General features: G+C 40.9%; 1 long non-coding RNA gene across 2 annotated transcripts; it reads left to right on the forward strand.

Annotated features, from left to right (window-relative positions):
• The first annotated feature begins 266 nt into the window (after nucleotides 1–266).
• On the forward strand, nucleotides 267–15,884 carry LOC107514566. Of its 2 annotated transcripts, none has more exons than XR_001597801.2 (3): nucleotides 267–2,937; nucleotides 3,301–3,362; nucleotides 14,697–15,884. It is a non-coding gene; the product is annotated as an uncharacterized LOC107514566 (long non-coding RNA). The 2 variants fall into 2 exon arrangements; XR_001597800.2 differs by lacking the exon at nucleotides 14,697–15,884 and adding an exon at nucleotides 5,862–8,616.
• Nucleotides 15,885–19,691: the final 3,807 nt, after the last annotated feature.

Below are 19,691 nucleotides of genomic sequence, written 5' to 3' on the forward strand. Positions count from 1 at the left end.
CTTCCGCTCTGGCCCGAACCCCGCCCCGCCTCTGCGCCTTCTCCTCATTGGCCGAGCGGGGCACGGGGTTGCCTCGGCCGTCCGAGAGGGGCGCTGACAGAGGGAGAAGGAAACAGAGCAGAAGGCCGGGATGCTGCGGACGCGGGCGGGCGGAAGGCCGGGGCCCGGAGCGCGGAGGACGCGGGCGGAGGGGGGCGGAAATGGGGGCGGGGGAGCGGAAAAAGGAGGTGGGAGGAAAGGGGGCGGGTATGGGGGGAGGGTCAAGAACTGGGATGTGTGGGAACAAGGAAGAGTGGGAGAGGTTTGAGGCTGGCCAGGCCTGAGGTCCTCTCTGCTTAGGCTAAAACTCGAAAGGACCAGGCCCAAAGATTCCGAGGTCATCGGTTCCCACCCCACCCCAAAAAGTAATTAATTACCACGGGGTCGTATGTTGAGGTCAGCTCCCTTGTGCTGCGTCCTTTGGGAATACTGGATCTAGGGAAAGACAAAAATTGTTCGTCCCTAAATTTTCACTTAATCCTCTCGTGAATCCTTCAAAGTACTGATTTCCTCTTTTGTGAACTGAAGAGGCCATGAGGAGTACCAGGAATCGAACCTGCACAATTTTTTTATTTTTGAAACCTGTGTCTGTGATCTAATTGAGTACCCCCTTCTCAAGCTCGTAGAGGAAACAAGGAAAGGAAACAGGCCTCCAAGGCCCCCTACTCTCTCCATTATCATTATTCCTCCTAAGGCAGTTGATTTAAGTACAGTTCTTCAAAAATGCCCTTTACCTCCACACTCTCACTTTCATTCATTCTTTCGACACTGATGTATTGAGCAGGCTATACTTATTTATTGAGTAGGCTTTGTGTTTAGTAGACACAGTAAGAACACGACAGACGGCCCGTTGTCTTGGATTTTACAATCTGATAGAAAAAAAGTGAATAGGCCTTTGTCATCTTTACCCTGACTCAGCCTAATGATAGACTTCTAACTCATCACCTTTCCCTCAGCCTTGGCCACATCAACTGCCAAGGTGATCTTTTTAAAATGCCATTCTATGCATGTCTCTTTCTTGCTTAAATCCTTTGGTGATTACTCAGACCTAGAAGACAATCGATAAGCACCTTGAGTATGACAATCAGGTCCTCCAGAATCTGCCCTTACCTTGCACCCTTTCCCTGTTATTTCTCCCCATCTTAAAACCTCGATTCAATTGGATGGTTCCTTCTCCTCCCAATATGAGCTCCAGTATTTCTTAACCGTTTGCATTAGTTGCCAACGGTTTTTTAAAGACAGAATTTTGTATGAACAAAAATCTCTCTGCCTTGTCTGGCAACACTGTGTCCCCATTTCTATGTGGCAACAGTTAGCTGAAGCCAATGAGTGGTTGCTCACTCTAGGTCAAGCATGGACTTTTCAAAGTGCCAGTGTCCCTCCTGACCAAGTCTGCTTTCCTCATGAATGTTATCTGTCACGTAGACATTTATGCCAGTCACCTTGTGTTATACCACCTTTTAACTTGAGGAAGATTGAATGTTGCATAATATAAATAGCATGAATTTGACGTCAAAACCACAGGATTCGTACCCCAGCAAAGTTTTCCAGTGCAAAAACTTTCCCTTAGGGATCTATCTTTGGCAAACCAAAGATCAGTAACCCAAGGACTGCTCAGGTTGAAATAAGTCTTACAATGTGATATGACTGTGCCTTATGCCCCCATCCGGAAAATAGCTTAGTGGGTCACAAGGCTCATGATGATTACACCACAAACGACATCATCGATGCATCGAGGGAATAGAAGTGCCCTTTGCCAGGCATTCCTGGGTGCCTGCTAACCTGTCGGGTTGCATGAATTAGCTGCTTTCACCATCTCTGCATTCTAGGTCAGGGGTCAGCAAACCACAGCTATTAACTGACAGAGGCACAAAGAGGTACCAACATATAACATGGCAGATACAACCATAGGAATATATATGCCCAAGTTATGGGAGCCTGGGAGGAGGGCTCTTAACCCATCCTGAGAGTGTGATGGGAGAACAGGAAAGACTTCCTGAAGGAGATGATACTTGAGCCTTAGATCCTATAATGAATTTTTAAAAATTAATAGACTAATTTTTTAGAGTGGTTTTAGGTTTACAGAAAAATTAACCAGATAGTACAGAGGGCTCCCACATACCCAACTTCTCCCCTCCTAGGTTTCCCTATTAACATCTTACTATTAACATCTTACATTAGCATGGTACATTAGTTACGATTGATGAACCAATATTGATACATTATTATTAATTAAAGTCCATAGTGTACATTAGGGTTTATTCTTTTTGTTGTATATTTCTATGGATTTTGAGAAATGCATAATGTGGCATGTACCATTACAGTATTATATAGAACAAATTCACTGTCATAAAAATCCTTGTCAAGTATTCACACCTCACCTCTCCCCTCACCCAACCCTCAGCAGTGGCTTCTCTTTTACATCCTCTTTATTTTGCCTTTCCAGATGTCATATAGTTGGAATCATACAATATATACCCTTTACTAACTGGATTCTTTCATCAAGCAATATGATTTTAGATTCCTCTGTATCTTTTTATGGCATAAGAGCTCATGTGTTTTTATTACTGAATATTATTCCATTGTATGAATGTACCACAACTTGTTCATTCACCTGTTTTGGATTGACTCGTGTCCTCCAGAAAGGTATGTTGAAGTCCTAATCCGTGGTACCTGTGAATGTCACCTTATTTGGAAAAGGGTCTTTGCAGATGTAATCAAGATAAGATGAAATCATTGAAGTGGGCTCTAATCCAACATGATTGATGTCCTTATAAAAAAAGGAAAATGCCATGTGGGGAGACACAGAGGAGAAGGCCATGTGATGACAGAGTCAGTGATCGGAGTTGGACAGAAGAATGCCAAGGATCTGTGACCACCACTAGAAACTAGGAAAAGGTAAGGAAGTGTTCTAGCAGAGTTTTAGAGGGACATGTCCCTGCTGACAACTAGAGTTCAGACTTCTAGCTTCCAGAATTGCGAGGGAATAAATTTAGTCATTTCAAGCCATTTGGTTTGTGGTGCAGCCTTAGGAAACTGATATATCTACTGAGGGACATCTCGATTAAGTTTTTGATGATGAGGAATAAAGCTGCCATAAACATCTGTGTGCAGTTTTTTGTGTGGGCATAAGTTTTCAACTTATTTAGGTAAATCCCTAGGAGCATGATTGCTAGATTGTATGTTAAAACGATGGTTAGCTTTATAAGAAACTGCCGAACTGTCTTCTAAAGTGGCTCTACCATTTTACATTCCCACCAGCAATGAAAGAACAGTTCCTGCGGCTCCGGCGCCACGTTCATGCCAACATTTGGTACTGTCAGGTACTGTTTTGTTTTGTTTTGTTTTTATTTCAGCCATTCTTATATAGATGTGTCAAGTAAGAACCTGGTTTGTCTCTCCAAAAGTGTTTTTTTGTTGTTGTTCCTAGTATTCTGAAATTTCATGATTAATGGTCTTGAGACGCCCATTGAGTCCCCTTCTTTCCTTGCCTCCCTCCCTCCTTGCCTCCCTCCCTCCTTCCTTCCTGCTTCTTTCCTTCCTTTTTTCCTTCCTTTTTTTCTCCCTCCCTTCTTTTTTCCTCTCTTCAATTTTTATTATGACAGTTTTTAAACAAACTAAAAAGTAGAATAGTACCGTAAACTCCATGTATCCAGCTTTATTTTCCTCTTCTTTCTATCCTTCACACTTTTTTATGAGCAGTATATTATAGCAAATCTCAGATATTAGATTATTGAATTTGGAAATATCTTAGTATGTAGCTCCAACAGATAAGTATTAAAAAATAATATAACTGCAATTCCATGAGCACACTTAAGGAAATTAAGAATAATTCCTTATTATTTTATAATACACAGTCCAGGTTTGATTTTCCCTAATTGTCTTTAAAATGACTTTTTTATATTGATTTAAGTCAGGGTCCAAACAAGGTCTACACGTTGCACTTAGTTGCTAAGTCTCTTAGTATCTTTAATCTGTAATAGTTACTCCTATTCTGTCTCTGGGAGGAAGCATACTCCTACTCAGTCAGACATCAGAGAGCATACAGAACTAACCATCAGCTAATCCTACACTCCTCCTCCTATCTCCTATTCCTCCGCATCCTCCTCCTTCCTTCTCCTTCTCCTTCTTCTTCCTTCTCTTCTTTTAAAAACATGATTGATTTGTTGAAGAAACTGGGTAAATTATCCTATGAAGTTTCTCACAGTCCGAATTTGGCTGGTTGGGTCCTGGTGGTGTTTTTAAAATGTGACACCATCCCTTGTATGTACTACTGTAAACTGGTAGTTATATCTAGAGGTTTGATTAGATTTCAGCTCAATTTTTGGCAAGGATGGTTTACAGGTGGGACTGTGTATTTCCTATTGCATCACATCAGGAGGCACATGATATCTAATTGTTACTCAATGACCTTCAGTCTAAGAATCCATTCATTTCAGTTCTAGGATATTTTTGTGAATTATTTCCTTGAAGACTTCCTTCCTTCATCTCCCTATTTTCTTTGACTATACTTTCTGTAAGTCTAATTATCCAGATATCTGAGCTCTTGGAATGATTTTATAATTTTCCCTCTCTTGGTTTTGTTTTTTTTTTTAATCTTTTTGTGTTTGAATCTACTTTCTGAATATCATCTTCCAACCTGTATTTAGTCAGTTCTGTGCAGGAGACGGAAGCAGAAACCAGTATAGGTATTTTAAGTAGAAAGGGATTTAATAAAGGGAATTAGGTGCTTGGAAACTCATCAGAAGAGCTGGAGTTGTCGCAGTCAGGGGGAGTCATCATAGCTGTGACTGAGGGATCAGGGTTGCTACTGCTACTACTTCTGCTGTCATCATAACTCCTGATCACATGAAGCTGAAGACTGGGCACTGGATCAGGGAGTCTGGCCACTGACATTTGGCTCAGAAGTAAAGCTCGAAGACAAGAGGCCTGTAGTTTGGATTAAATAAGAAGTTAAAATTGCAGGGTAGTCTATGACATATCAATTCGCAAGAGGGCTTTGATATCCACCCAACCAATTTTGGGTTTTTGTTTTAATGGAACGAAGGCTGAGCTCCTGACTCAGAGAGACCGATAGGTATAACCAGAAACAGACCTCCCATGGGTCTCACTAACTTTGCTCCACAGGGGTAGGCTGTGTCAAGCAGACCACAATTCTCCAAACTCACGGAATTGAATTTTGGTCATATAATCACCTTTGTTTTTATATAAATGAGGTCCATTGTAAGGTAGGCATTATTAATATAAAAATAAACAAAATTATGAGTCTGTATTTCTATTTCATGATAGTGGAACCAGAAGTAAGTTTCACAGTGTGGCGAGGCTTTACAGTTTTCACCTGCAGAGAAAGTGACAAGGCAATGTCACACTCCGGCACTTCCCCTAGCCTTGGAAAGTTCATGGAGCTATTTGCCTCCAGTCTCTCTCTTCAGAGTCCCAGCTTGGCAAAAAGAACCATTAATTTATTGGGTGTTCATGTGTGTATTTAAAGAATGATATTTCTTAGCATTTAATTTTAAGGAAGAAAGCACCTGTTATATTAATTTTAACTAATGTATTTTTACACCATGGTGATGCATGAATATATTTTCATTGTAAGTAGACTAAAATATTAAAGATAAAAACCAAAGTCTCCTGAAATTACCACTCCTCAATGCCATTTTTCCTCCCCAAAAAGTAACCAAGTATCACAGCTGTATGCATTAGATTATGCTGCAATAACAAATATCCTCAAAATCTCAGTACCTTATAACAACAAAGGTTTATTTCTTGATCCTAACATATTTGTCATAGGTTGACTTCAGCTATATTTCTGGACACAGGTCAAAGAAGCAGCTGGAATATGCTAATCTCATGGCAGAGATGGTGGAACCACTTAAAGCTTCTGCTTGGCAGTTTCATGTAACTTTCACTCATATTTCCTTGGTCAAAACAAATCATTTGGCCAAGCCCAACTCCGGTGGGGTGGGGATACATAATCCTTCCATGGGCAAGGGGAGGGCAGTGAACATTTGCCTAAAGTTTTAAAGAGTACATAAAACGGTGGAAATAGATATCATCGTTATATAATTTATGATGGTACTAAATCTTACTTTCTTCATGCAAAAAATGTCTCATGTGTCTTATATTATAAATAGATCTATCTCCTTTCAAAACAGATGCATACTATGCCATAAGATGAATGTGGTATAGCTTATTTATCTATTTGTCTATTTGAAAAAATTTTTAATTGTTTCTAATATTTTATTATCGCAAATGTCCTTTGCTTGCTCCTTGTGCCTATGTGCAAGTGTTTCTCTGGGTGGGTACAGAGAAGTGGATTTGCTGATGAATAGCTCACCAAAGGGACTCTGTATCCTAATGTCACGCAGTCATTAGAATTTCAAAGTGAGTTTAATAACGGGACTGTTTACAAAAAGTAGCGCAGTATCCCAGGGCTGGTAATGGTGGGCCTGAAGGGGCAAGAGGAGAGAGCAGTTAGTAGGACAAGGAGGAGAGTCATGTGGAAAGGAAGGGTGAAGCTAGCCAATATGGCGCCATTGGAAGGAGCCAAGGGAATACATGCCTCAAATCACTGTTTTCTCTCCAGTCTCCTACTGGGCTGACCTCAAGCAGATGACAGAGGGCCAAGGAGTCTGTTGATGTAACCCATGCAGGCCTGCCTCGTGGGACACAGAGGAGGTGGAGAGGATAGAGCCAATCTGGAGAAGCCACACTCTCCCGCCCACAGCCCTGGAAATGACTTCCGTTATTTGCCAATATCTTAAACAAAAACTAGTACTTAAGTGCATTTTAAATTTGCATTGCCCTAATTATTAGTGAGGACTTCTGCTGATAATGCAGGGGCAGATTGTCTCTTCTTCCTGGGGCTCAGTAATGAGAAGATGTAAAGTTAGATACTGCTTCAGCCATTGTGTAGTCATATTGGGGGCCAATAGAGAGGAAGAGAATGGATCTGGTGACATTTTCTGAGTCCTGGATCAAGCGTTACTTGAGGCTGCTCGTGACTGTTCAGTAACATGAGTTGATGAATTCCCGTTTGCTTTAGTTGTGTTGGTAGTAGTGGCGATGTGTGTCCATGCTTGTGTGTGTGTGTGTGTGTGTGTGTGTGTTGTGCTTGTGTGTGTGTGTTGGTCACTCATAACTGAGAGACCTCTAACTGATCTAGGATTTGAACTCATTCTTTATCTCACACCATGCTTCATATATGTTTTGTGTTTATAAATTTAGGGCTGAATGAGACCTTAGAAATTCTATTCCAACTCTCTGGTTTTTATTTATATATTTAAAATTTAAAAATACAAAAATGTAAGAGAGCAAGGCAACACATATCTTTTTATTCTTGCTTCTAATTTTAAATAGTAAAAGAGAACATTGTGAATAAAGTTGAAATCGCTTTTATATTTTTCCCTAGTTCATTCAACCAGGGGGAACCACCATCATGAATTGGTTACAGATCTTTTCCTACCATATTTTAATATTTTACCACATATGTATATATCCATAAATACTACATAGAATTGCTTTGTGGGTTTAAATTTTTTTTTCACGTGAATGCCATCTTCTTGTATGTATAATTATGCACTTTGCTTTTATGACTCAGCGTTAGGTTCATGAGACCTAAACATGCTCATACTCACAGATGTGGTTCATTTTCACTATTGTGTTGTACTCCATTGCCTGAATATACTTATCTAATTTATTTCTCTAATACACATTGAGATTATAGGTTGTTTCCTCCATGCTTCAATAAGCATCCTGGAGCATCTCATGGGACACACTAGCAAGAGTGTCTCTAGGGTGTCCCTAGGGAACTGCTGGATCGCAAGTTATGCACATTTTTCAGCTTTACACTGATGGTTACTTTACACTGGTTGTGCCAAGTTACAGTTCCACCAGCACTGTGTGAACATTCATTTCCCTCATATCCACCTCAATACATGGCTTTTTGGTTTTGCCAGTCTGATTGGTGTGAAATTGTATCTGCTTGTTTTAGTTTGCATTTCCCTTATTATCAATGAAGGTAAACATCTTTTTCTATGTTTATTGATTATTCTCCTTCCTCTCCCAACCCTCTCATTTTACCCTCTGAGGGAAATATGTGAAAGGTCGCAGTGCACCGGCAACAGTGCTGGGTCTAGAACTTGGGTCTTCTAACTCCAGTCTAGTTTTTTTTTTTTTTTTCCCCCAGCTCACCGAATCACTTCCAAACACAAAATTTCAGAGTATTATTCTTTCTACTTACAATAACAACAAAAAGATATTTTTCTTTCTAATTAAATGTAGGGACTTTGACTTGTCAATAGTTGGATGCTATATCAGGGTTAGGTTTGTCTGTGAATAACAAGTGTGCCAAATATCAGTGACTTTTAATAAATAAAAGTTCCTTTGTTTCCCCTCCCCTGTAAAAGTTATAGGATAGGTCGATTTGGTTGTTTGTGCCATGAAGTCTTTTGGGAGTCAGGCTCCTTTAATCTTGTTGCTTCATTTTAAATAGCTGCTGTTTCCAAGCCCACTTCATTGTCCCAAATGGCTGCTCCAAATCTTACCACGGCATCTGCATCCAAGCCAGAAGGAAGGAGAAGGGATCAGGGCGGGGTGTGGGGGGAGCGGGGAAGATGGAGGTATTGGGTGCAACCCTGATGTCTCTTAACAAAGGTTCTAGAATCTGCTGTAATTATCTGACTTACATTCTATGGGACAGAATTTGGTTACATGGCCATAGGTGGTTATAAGGGAGGTTGGGAAAATAAGCATTTATTTGGAAGACCATGTGCCTAGACACAGGGAGATGACATCTAAATACTATTCAAAGTCCAGAATTGGACAGACATCCTTCTCTAGCAGGTGAGTTGACCTTGCTTCTAGGAGGAGTGTCCTTGTCCTCTACTTCCATGACACCTGGCTCTTCCCTCAGGTAGACTCTTCCTTGTTCCGTATCCTAACGGCCATGTCTAATAGACATTAGTGTCACCTTTTATTGGGAGGACTGCATAGATTTCATAGATCTATTTCCTGATGGTTTGGGGACTCTGGAATTTCTCATTGCTTTGTAGAAGAAAGGGGAACATTTATTAGGGGACATTTAGTGGTCTCTGCCACAGATGCTGAGAAAAACACCTGGCTGCACAGCAGTTTGAGTGTTTTCTTCCACCTGTGACCTGAGAACACTCTGCAAAAAACTTCCTGCATGCACACCTCCATGTTGGAGTCAGATTCGAAGTCAGGCGGAACTGGGTTTGAGTCTTATCCCAAATATGCACTAGCTATATGACCTTAGACATTATAAATCCACTATAAATCTCTCTGAGTCTCAGATTCAGAATCTCTAGAGATGTAATGAAAATAGCATCTATCTCTTCTAGTTACAGTGAGAATGGAGAGAAATCATGCACATAAAGCACTTAACACCCCTTTTTATCCAGTCTTTGCTGGCATTTCCAGAAGCCAGGGTCTCCATGCCTCAGTAAAGTAGACCTGTTGTGCTAACCTATTTCCAGCAGATGGCGCCAGTGGATAAGGCTGCGGTCCTGTTCAGCTCGGTTACAGTTTTCAGTGTTTAAAGATTACGCATCAGTTTCACATGCTTTATCTCATTTGATTCTCCCTCATTAACCATTTACCAAGTGCTGAGTGCTCTATCATTTCTTTCATCCTTTCCTTAACAAATGCTTAAGCCAACAAGCAGCTTTAAATCCCTTCTAAAACATGGTGGTAGCTAATAAACTAAATAAAATTCCAAGATCCTGTTGGAAAGCTAGAATTTGAAACGAAAAGTTTTAGTCACCACTTTTGGGTTGGTGTCAACTCGTATTCTTGAAGGAGCCTGCTTTAATAAAGCAAAGAAGCTTCGTTTGACTGAAACTGAATCTGGAAGAAAGCCAAGGTGCTTCCCCAGAGACCATCTGCAGTCCTTCCCAAAGGCTATTGATTTGAAGGCAGAACAATTGGTTCCTGGACTGGTTAGAATTGCTTGAGTAGGAGAAAGAAGAAAGAAATCCATTAAGGAGGTGTTGAAGGGTTTGGAGGAGGAGGGGGCTAGCTGGCCTGGATTCAGGAGTTCCAGGCAGAAGTGACTTTGCAGGTCCTTCAGCTTTGCAGGCAGGCGGGCAAGCATTCCTGGAAGCCACGAGCCTAAGGCCCCATGGAGAGCTATTTCTATGGTGGGGACTGAGGGTGCCCACCTCAACCTTCTCACACCCCCTCAATAACTGTGGGGGAACATGCTTACCTGAAGGTCACCTCAGCTGCCTCCATGGGTGAAATCCCTCTTTTCCTCGACAATCTCTGGTGCCCCAAAACACCACCATTAGTGATACATTGTCCCTTAAAATGAATATTATGGAGTTAAGAGCAGGATTTCTATGTAGGGTATGTGTGTGTGTGTGTGTGTGTGTGTGTGTGTGTGTGAGAGAGAGAGAGAGAGAGAGAGAGAGAGAGAGAGATTATACTGACTAGGAGAAAAGTCATATCCACTCATCAGTTGTTAACATGGGTTTTCTTGAGCCAGAAGCTAGGGAGCAGAGTCTATACCAATGCTCACATTGGTGATGCAAAGGAGGCTGAGAAGCCAGCCTTTGGCATTTTTCTGCCTCCTCCATGGGAATTGAACTTCAGTTCCAAGCTGTCTAATAAAGTAGGCAATTCCCTTAAATACAGGAAAAGGGTTCGAATGCTGCAAAGGAAAAAAATGCACGACTTAGCTTGATGAGTGTAGTAAAATTGTTGAAACCTCAGTACTCAGGTTTTCCCATCTGTGAAATGGAAATAATATAGTAACTTTCTCAAGGTGCTGTTTAGAAGATTAAAGGAATGAAAATTCTTAGAACTGTGACAGTCACATAATGGTTTCATGAATGTTATATCTGATTTTTCAAGTGTACGAAACTTTTGGCTTAAGCCATTCTGAGTTGGGTTTTTTTTTTTTTCCTACTTGCAACTGACAGTCCTGATTAATATGAGGACGAATGACACCTCACAGGGTTGTTGTAAAGGTTAAATGAGGAAATGTATGTAGAGTTCCTGGCACATGGGAAGCTCTCGATAAATAATAACTACTTGTTACTACTGCTAATATTCCGACTACCAACCAGTGGATCTTCGTGAGTTCCTCTTATTGATTGCTAAGAGCAAGGTTTTATAAGCGGTGCCTGAACCGGCAATCTGGAGAGAGGCTTTGATTATTTGTGGGTTATGAGAAAACCCAGGATTCCAGTGATAAAGGGGACACTAATTTAGGGAAATGGACATACAGGTGAACTCAGTAAATATTTATTGAATGGAAGAAGACTAAAGGGATGACAGAATTTAGAAAGAGGTTCTCTTCTGAAAGCAAAAGTTACATTCGTAATTCCAATGGCGTTTATGGGGGACCCACTCTGAGGCGCTGAGCTTGCTGTTGCAGCCACAGAGATGAACGAAGCACCATGTTTGTTTTTAAGGAGCTCTCAGCCTAGGGCGAGGTTGAGAAGCCCAGGTTCCTATACGGTCTAGTCTAGCGATATAAGTAAAGGAAGTAGGCCGGGTGTGAGAAAGGAACGGGTGTGAGTAGGCCACTGTAAGAAAAAACAATATTGCAAGAGTTATGACAAATGGCTCTGATGTGAGGTTTTAATGCTGAGACAATAGGGCATGGTGGGGACTGTGGAGAAATGGAGAAACCATACTCTATCCAAAGGGGCCGGCTACCACGAGGGTGGAGAAGTGCACTCATGTTGCTGGATCTCCAGTTTGTTAAGAGAAACCAGAAATCTGGGTTTTCATGTGAAATCTCTTGAGTTTTAATTTTTGGCAATGAGTGCAAAATAAAATTTGAAAAACACCATGTGGGCCTACACAGTGCAGGCCAAATAAAGCATGGTTCTGTCTGAATGCCAGACCTGAGCCCCGGGGTCCAGCGGATGATCTCTAGTCCAATGGGAGGGACAGATGGGCATATGGGCGATTTCAATGCAGCTTGATTGAGCATGAAGATGGAAAGATGTTATGGGTGCACAGAAGCAGAGCTGGGGGCGGGGTGTCTTCGAGGAGGAGGGGACACCTGATATGAGTCCCAGAGGAGGACTTGGCGGGCCAAGAAACTGGGGTCAGGCAGTCCGGCCAGAGAGAACAGTACAGGGAGTTCGGTGGTGAGAAACACAGTGGATTGGCAAAGCTTAAGGATCAGATGCCAGGGAGGTGGGCAGGGCCAGATAGGCAATGGCCTTGACCTCGTCATCTATTCAACGATTTCTTAACATTCCTTCCTTGTCATTTCCACTGTTTTGATAGCAAACCAGAGGTTGTTTCTGTGCCCCCAAACAATCATTAACTGTGATTTTTAAAAAAAGTCCGTTCAGCTATGAAAGTTGGCAATGCGCCTCTTTCTTCTTTCCCGGCTCTGGCTCTCCCTCATCTATGTCTCACTCTCGTCCTCAGAGTATTAAAGAAAACAAACGCTTTTGACCTTTGTCAGAACACCTTGGACTTGCCAGCACAAAGAGAAACGATTTGCACAGGAGGAAATGTTTCAATTCTTCCCAAATGACTCTCTCTTTTTTCTATGTCCAGAGCCCAAAGCAGTTATGATTCTGCAGTGCTGCCAGCAGGGCCCTGGGTTGGGAGTCACGAGCCCATTCTAGTCCTGGTCCTGTGGACCGACTCCTCGTGTAGCTGTGGATAAGACCAGGCCACAGATAGTCAACTGTAGTTGGACCTAGTACATGTTGGTTAAATCTGTATAGCTCGTTGTGCCTCACGTCTCTTGGACATATTTATCTAACCTCTGGTAGACTTGTGGCATAAAAACAGATAATGTGATCATTTTCTTCAGACAATGATTTTGACAATGAATGAGAATTCTCGTTGTTCTACATCCTCACCAGCGTTTGGTGTTGTCAGGGTTTCAGAGCTCGGCTGTTCTAATAGTTGTGCAGTGGTATCTCATGGCACTTGATTCGCATTTCCTTGATGACGTATGATATGGGACATATTTCCATATGCTTATTTGTCATCTGTATATCTTCTTTGGCGAGGTGTCTGTTAAGGTCTTTGACCTTTTTTTTTTTTTTAAATCAGATTGTTTGTGTTCTTATTGTCCAGTTTTAAAAGTTTTTTATATATTTTGAATAACAGTCCTTTATCGGATGTGTCTTTTGCAAATATTGTCTTCTAGTCTGTAACTTGTCTTCTCGTTGTCTTCATATTCTCTTTTGCAGAGCAGAAGTTTTTCATTTTAATGAAGTCTAGCTTACCGATGATTTTTTTCATGGATCATGACTTTGGTGTTATAGCTACAAGGTCATCACTATACCCAAGGTTTTCTCTTGTTATCTGCTAGGAGATTGGGGCATGTATGGTTTTAATCTAACCTGTGGCTTTTGCCCCATCCGATTGGTTTCCAAAAATGTACTTGGCATATTGTCCTTTTAAAGTCATGGCAATGTGAACATTCTATAACCTTCTCTTCCTTGTCTTGCTGAGAAGGCAGTTTCAGACAAGCATTTAAAATCTCCAGGTACTTGCGTCCTCCAGGTCACTTCCCTGCTCTCTACAAGTCTTCTTATCACATTCAATTGAGACTTATGCTTCTGTAACCAAGATTTGTTTGGTTCTACCCAGGCATAGGGGCTGGTGTCTTCTCTCAGAGGCAGAATTACATTTACCAAGCTCATTGGATTAGTGTGGAAAACTGATGTGTTCATGTATTTACTGATAACGAGAAAGGAAGTTGTTAAGCAGACTGGAATATTTTCAGGAGCATGATCAGCACATTCTTTTCTGAAGGCAGATCTAAGTGAAAAGTCAAATTATACAAAGAAGAGGGCTTGGTGAGCATTCGATCATTCAGCTCTATTGACTAAGAGCCTATTACATGTCAAGCATCGTGCTGGACGCTAGGTGGAGAATGGTGAGCAGGAGAGAAGGGCTCTGTGCTCTCAAGAATCCCAAAGTGCAGGGAGAAGACAGGCCCTGAACAGATAATGAGACTTCTAGGTAAAAAAAAAAAGAAAAAGAAAAAGAAGAAGAATACTCGCTTTAGCCTCTGCTTCCTTTCTGAATGTACTAAAATAACAGCACAGAGATATTTTTTAAAAGGCAAAGCAGAGATTTTTTTTTAAAGGTAAAACACTAAGAAGTCAGCAAACTATGGCTCACGCTCCAGATCTAGCCTGCCGCCTGTTTGTATACAGCCTGTAAGCTAAGATTAGTTTTATATTCGCAAATGATTGGGGGGAAAAATCAAAAGAATAATATCCCATGACACATGAAAATAATATGAAATTTAGATTTCAGTGTCAAAGTTTCTTTGGAACACGGCCGTGTGTTCCAGTGCATGTTCTATGTGCTGTCTGGGGCTGCTTCGATGCGATAATGACATCGTCGAGTAGGTGCGACGGTGGCCATGTGGCATACAAACCCGAAAATGTTCACTATCTGGCCTTGTCAGGAAAAAAATGGCCAACCCGTCCACTGTTCAATGGGATTTTTGTCTGTGACAGAAATGTCATTCGTTGTCTGATAAAGTAGCTGGCCACTAGCTCCATGTGGCTATTGAGCATTTGAAATGTGGCTAGTGTGACCGAGGACCTGAAAGAGTAATTATTAATCAATTAATCAATCAATTATACTTATTAATTAACTGATAATTAATTTTTCATTAATGTAAATTTAAACAGCCGTATGTGGCAGAGGCTGCTGTATTGAATGAGGTGGACGTCTGGACTGGGTAACGCCAGGCATAGTGGAAGATGGAGCATCATCCAGGAAGCAGAGGGATCAAGTGAAAGTTTACATATGGAAGATGGAGATGCTGTGCCCGGCCTCCTCCTCTCAGGCTCTCCCAATCTAGATCCCAGAATGCCAACAAGCAGGATTATACTCTCCTAAAAAGAAGCTAGAAGGAACTTCTCTGGAGAATTTGAACAGCTCAGGAGGAAAGACCTAAACGTTTCCCATAAGAGGGAATCACACCAAAGCTCATCGTTTATAAGACCTCCCATGCACACGGCTTCCAGTAAACTTTAGGTCCCAGCCTTCCCTGTGAGACGACAGCCCAGGATCATCAGCTGTTTGAGGAAAGATGTAAATGAGAAAGGGACCAAACAAGAAGATAAATAGACTTAAGCTAAATCTATAGGAACACATATTTTATTAAATTTGGAGGGCCCATATCCTCTGATATCTCTTCAAATCATATAAATCTTTCATCTTTTACTAAATTTGGAGTGCCACGAAGTTGGATGAGAAAAATGGTCTTAATTTTCATTAAGTTCAACCTAAATTCAGCATTTCCTTTACTTATGAATATAAGCAACGAACTATAGTAGTATTAGCAGTTCCTGTGACTTCATCACCAATAGAAACCAGATATTTTCCTACCACGATGCTATTATTGAAGTTATCTCAAAATACCATTTATGCTCATCACGACTTTGAAATTATGGTAGTTATTAGACACAGTGCTAAATCCTCTAATATAGAAGCACATATGTTACTATATGACAGATTTGTTTTTTAAATATTTTCATAACTGCATTTCGATATAAGTGATTTCCTTTGCAAGCCTATGTATGGAAGTTTATTTAAAAATACTATGCTGAGAAGAGGTCCATATAGACTTCGTCAGACTGCAAAGGGTCCATGTCCCAATAAGCATTGAGAATCCCTGTATTGATGTTCTCTCTAGCTCTATGAGTGGATGCAGAATGGAGATAATAATCACTATGCGCCAGATTTTAGACCTCATAATTCTAAGAGTAGGTTATTCTTATTTTGGTAGTTTTAATTAATACTTTGAAATGCCTTTTTGTCATTTCAATGGGATAGTTGGAAGGAAGAGAGATAAATAAATGTGTTTAATCAGCCCTCTTGACCCAAAATTCAGTTTTCTTTCACAAAAATGGTATATGCACATCATAAACAAGTTAGAGAAGTGCAAAGAGGACAGAAAAAATCCCCTCCAGTTCTACTACCTGTTTGGTACACATCCTAGACGACTCTATATGGGTAAACATATAAATTTATGTATGTACTTATATATATAGACACATATAAATTTATATAAATATATACAAAGACATATACCTAATTTTTAACAAAAACTGGATCAACCTATACATTTATTATTTTATTTTTTATTCTTCTACTAAATAAGACATTGAATTTATCTTCCCTAGTAATAATGAGAATTGAGGCAGGTGATCATTTTCAGCATACAGGTAAAGAAACTGACACTTGGATAATTAAAGCCTTGTCCATGATCACACCTGATGAGAAAGGAAGATCTCTCGGTCATCCCAGAACTACTTACTTTTCAAGAACCTCATCTCTGTGAAAGGACAAACCTTGGAGTTCAGTTGGACCGAGGAGTCTTTATCTTTTCATCTGCATTTACCTGAAAGCTTATAACCTTATATTACAGCTGAAATCTTAGCAACTTCAGGGGATTCTAGCTTGGGTACAGGTGACCCACATGTCAAGTCTCAACAGAGATGTATTGCTGGAAAACTTTAATTGAACCGTCACACTTAGAGACAGGAATCTGGCACATCCTGGGCTCCTTGCTTTATTTCTGTTCTGATTCCTCTGTGAAGCAGATGAGAGCATTGAGCCAATTCCTCTCATTGACCCCAAATGCAGCAACTCATCACTAGGTGTGTCCACTGGCACCATGCACGGCAGTGAGTGATAGAGAACCATTCACACAAAGCTTTACCTCTTTGCCCAGTCTAGTTCCCGGGATCGGTGGGGAGATGAGAGAAGATGGACTTCCTGAGGTCAGTCCCAGGATTTATTTAATCTATAGGCTCCCAAAGCTTGAATTGCCTATATCAGAATTACCCGAGGAGCTTGTTGAAAGCAATGATGCCAAGGTTTCACTCCCAGAGTAATGGATCTCATCAACCTTGGCTATACATTAGTATCACCAGGGAAACTTTTAAGGAACGAAATGGCTTAATAGGTGTGTTGTGGACTAAATGTTGGTGTCTTCTCAAAATTTATATGTTGAAACCTAACCCCCTTTCCCATATGATAATATTAGAAGGTGGGCCTGGGGAGGTACATTAGATGAGGTCATGACAGCAGAGTTCTCATGAATGAGATCAGTGCCTTTATAAGAGTCATAAGAGAGCTTTCCTCCTCTTTCTGCTCTCTGCCATATGACGATACGGCAAGAAGTCGGAAGTCTGCAATCTGGAAAAGGAGTGTCACCAGAACCTGACCATGCTGGCACCCTGATCTTGGGCTCCTAGCCTCCAGAACTGTGATGAATAAATTTCTGTTTTCATCAGCCACCCAGTCTATGGTAGTTCTATTATAGCAGCCCAAACTACTGCTAAAACAAACCATTAAGAAAACAAGCAGAAACTATCAGAACCAACTTTGTCAGAACACCGGAAAACGATCAAGTGAATCTTTTTTTGTTTTTTTTTTTGTTTTGTTTTTAATTTAGCATTCACTTGATGGATGCTAAATTAAAAAAAAAAAGCAACTTAAAACAGCTCAATGCAAGCAGGGAATGCAGTCTAAGGCGGAGTTGCAAACAGCCTGGCTAAGTGTTGAAGGGATGCGTCAGTACGGAGCCAATCTGCACATACTGAAAAGTATGTTTTGTTTTGTTTTGTTTGTTTTGTTTTTAGTTCTTGGTGTTCAAAGAAATTTCTGTAAAATATTAGTCGAACATGAGCTAAAGGAACAAAGACTTCAGCAACTACATATGATAAGGAGTATAGTCTTTTAAAAATAGTTTGGAAAAATTACTAAGCTAATGGATATCTGCAGCCTTTAGCAATCAAGATCAGCAAAACCCTGAGGAAAGGGAAGAATCTGATTTCCAGTTACCACATTATAATATTCAAATGTCCAGTTCTCAGGGAAAAAAAACACAAGGTATTCAAAGAAACAGGAAGAGATTGTCTAGTCAAAAGAACAAAATAAACTGAGAGAAACTATGCCTGAGGAAGCCCTGACATTGGACTTACTAGCCAAAGACTTTAAATCAACTGTCTTAAATATACGCGATGAACCAAAGAAAACTGTGAAGAAAGAACTAAAAGAAATCAGAAAAACAATGTATGAACAGAATGAGAATATCAATATTCCATCAAAAGAGATATTCTCTCAAAAGAGATATAAATGATGAAAAGGAACAAAAATGGAAATCCTGGAGCCAAAGAATAATTACCAAAATGAAAAATCTGATGCCAGGCTTCACCTGAGTCTAATTACATCAAAATATCTGGGGTGGGGGGGGGGTTGGGGAGGGGGAAGTGAGGTGCCAACATCAGTATTTTCCAAAGCTGTCAAGGTTGAGAACCACTGTCCCAGGAATTCTGTTTTAGGAGGTCTGGGGCTGTGAACTTCAACCGTTCAGGCACATTAGCATCACTTGACGAGATTTTAAAAATACTAATGTCTCGTCTTCTCCTCAGATGAACTGAATGAGACTCTCCGAGGGTAGGCACTGGCTTTTGACACTTTGAACAGGCTTTGCTTACTATTTTGATGACCAGTCAAGTCTAGAAACCATGGCATATTCCACGTTGTTCGACCTTCATATCTGCGAAAGCCTTTTGTTCAACTGATATATCGTCAAGAGCCCCAATATATACATATAAGTTGATAACATTGCTTTACTCTAAAGTCCATTGATGAGGCTATTGAGATTGAAATCATTTATGCATGCCTATATTCATTCATAGTAATAAAAATATTTATTGAGGGCCCTGCTATGGGCCAGGCCCTGGGAATATAGCAGCACACAGAAGAGATACAGCCCCTGCTCTCATGAAGCATTCCTTCTAGCACAGAAGCCCAGATAAAAAATCATATGTCAAGCAATAAGAGAATCGAAGTGAGAGAAGACTATATAGAGAGATGAGAGCTGCTGTTTTGGGCAGAGTGGTCAGGGTCCCTGAGTAGCCGGCATTTGAGAAGGAGCCTGAAAGAAACGAGGAGGTGAGTTTGGTGCTGGTGGTTACATGAGGAAGAGCTGTTGGCTGAACAAAAATATTTGAAGTCTTGGTTTAAGGATGACAGTCACAACCTCGCGTCATCTGGCCACTTTCTTTCTTTTGGTTTGGGTGCATCTCTTAGCTGAGTCTGGCAAAGCCGGCTCCTCTACTTCCCACTAGTCGTATGTATTTTGGCCAAGCCACATCATCCCTGAGAGTCGTAATGTCATTCATCTGTAAATTGCACATAATAATTATAACATTACCTCCCTCGCAATAGGGTTGCTGAGAAGGAAAAATGAGATAGGGAAGCATAGTGTATGGGTGCTGGAGCCACACAGCCTGCATTCAGAGTCTGGCTCTGCTATTTTCTAGCCGTATAACCTGGGGCAAATTACTTAGCCTCTCTGAGCCGTTGGCTTGTATGGTAGGTACAATAATGTCTTGCCTCCAAATGTCCACATCCTAATCCTGAACCTGTGACTATGTTAGAGGCGAGAGGAAAGAAATTAAGGTTGCAGTTGGAATTAAAGTTGCCAATCCGGTGACTTTAAGATAGGGGAAGTAGCCTGGGTTTTCTAAATGAGCCCAACATAATCACAAGAGCCCTTAAAAGTAGAAGAGGGAGTCAAAAGAGGAGTTTCAGAGAGATGTGACCACAGAAGAATGGTCAGATGTGGTGCGGGAAGGACTTGGCTTCTTGTTGCTGGCTTTGTA

The sequence above is a fragment of the Rousettus aegyptiacus genome, unplaced genomic scaffold, assembly GCF_014176215.1.
Source record: "Rousettus aegyptiacus isolate mRouAeg1 unplaced genomic scaffold, mRouAeg1.p scaffold_m13_p_12, whole genome shotgun sequence".
Classification (NCBI taxonomy): domain Eukaryota; kingdom Metazoa; phylum Chordata; class Mammalia; order Chiroptera; family Pteropodidae; genus Rousettus; species Rousettus aegyptiacus.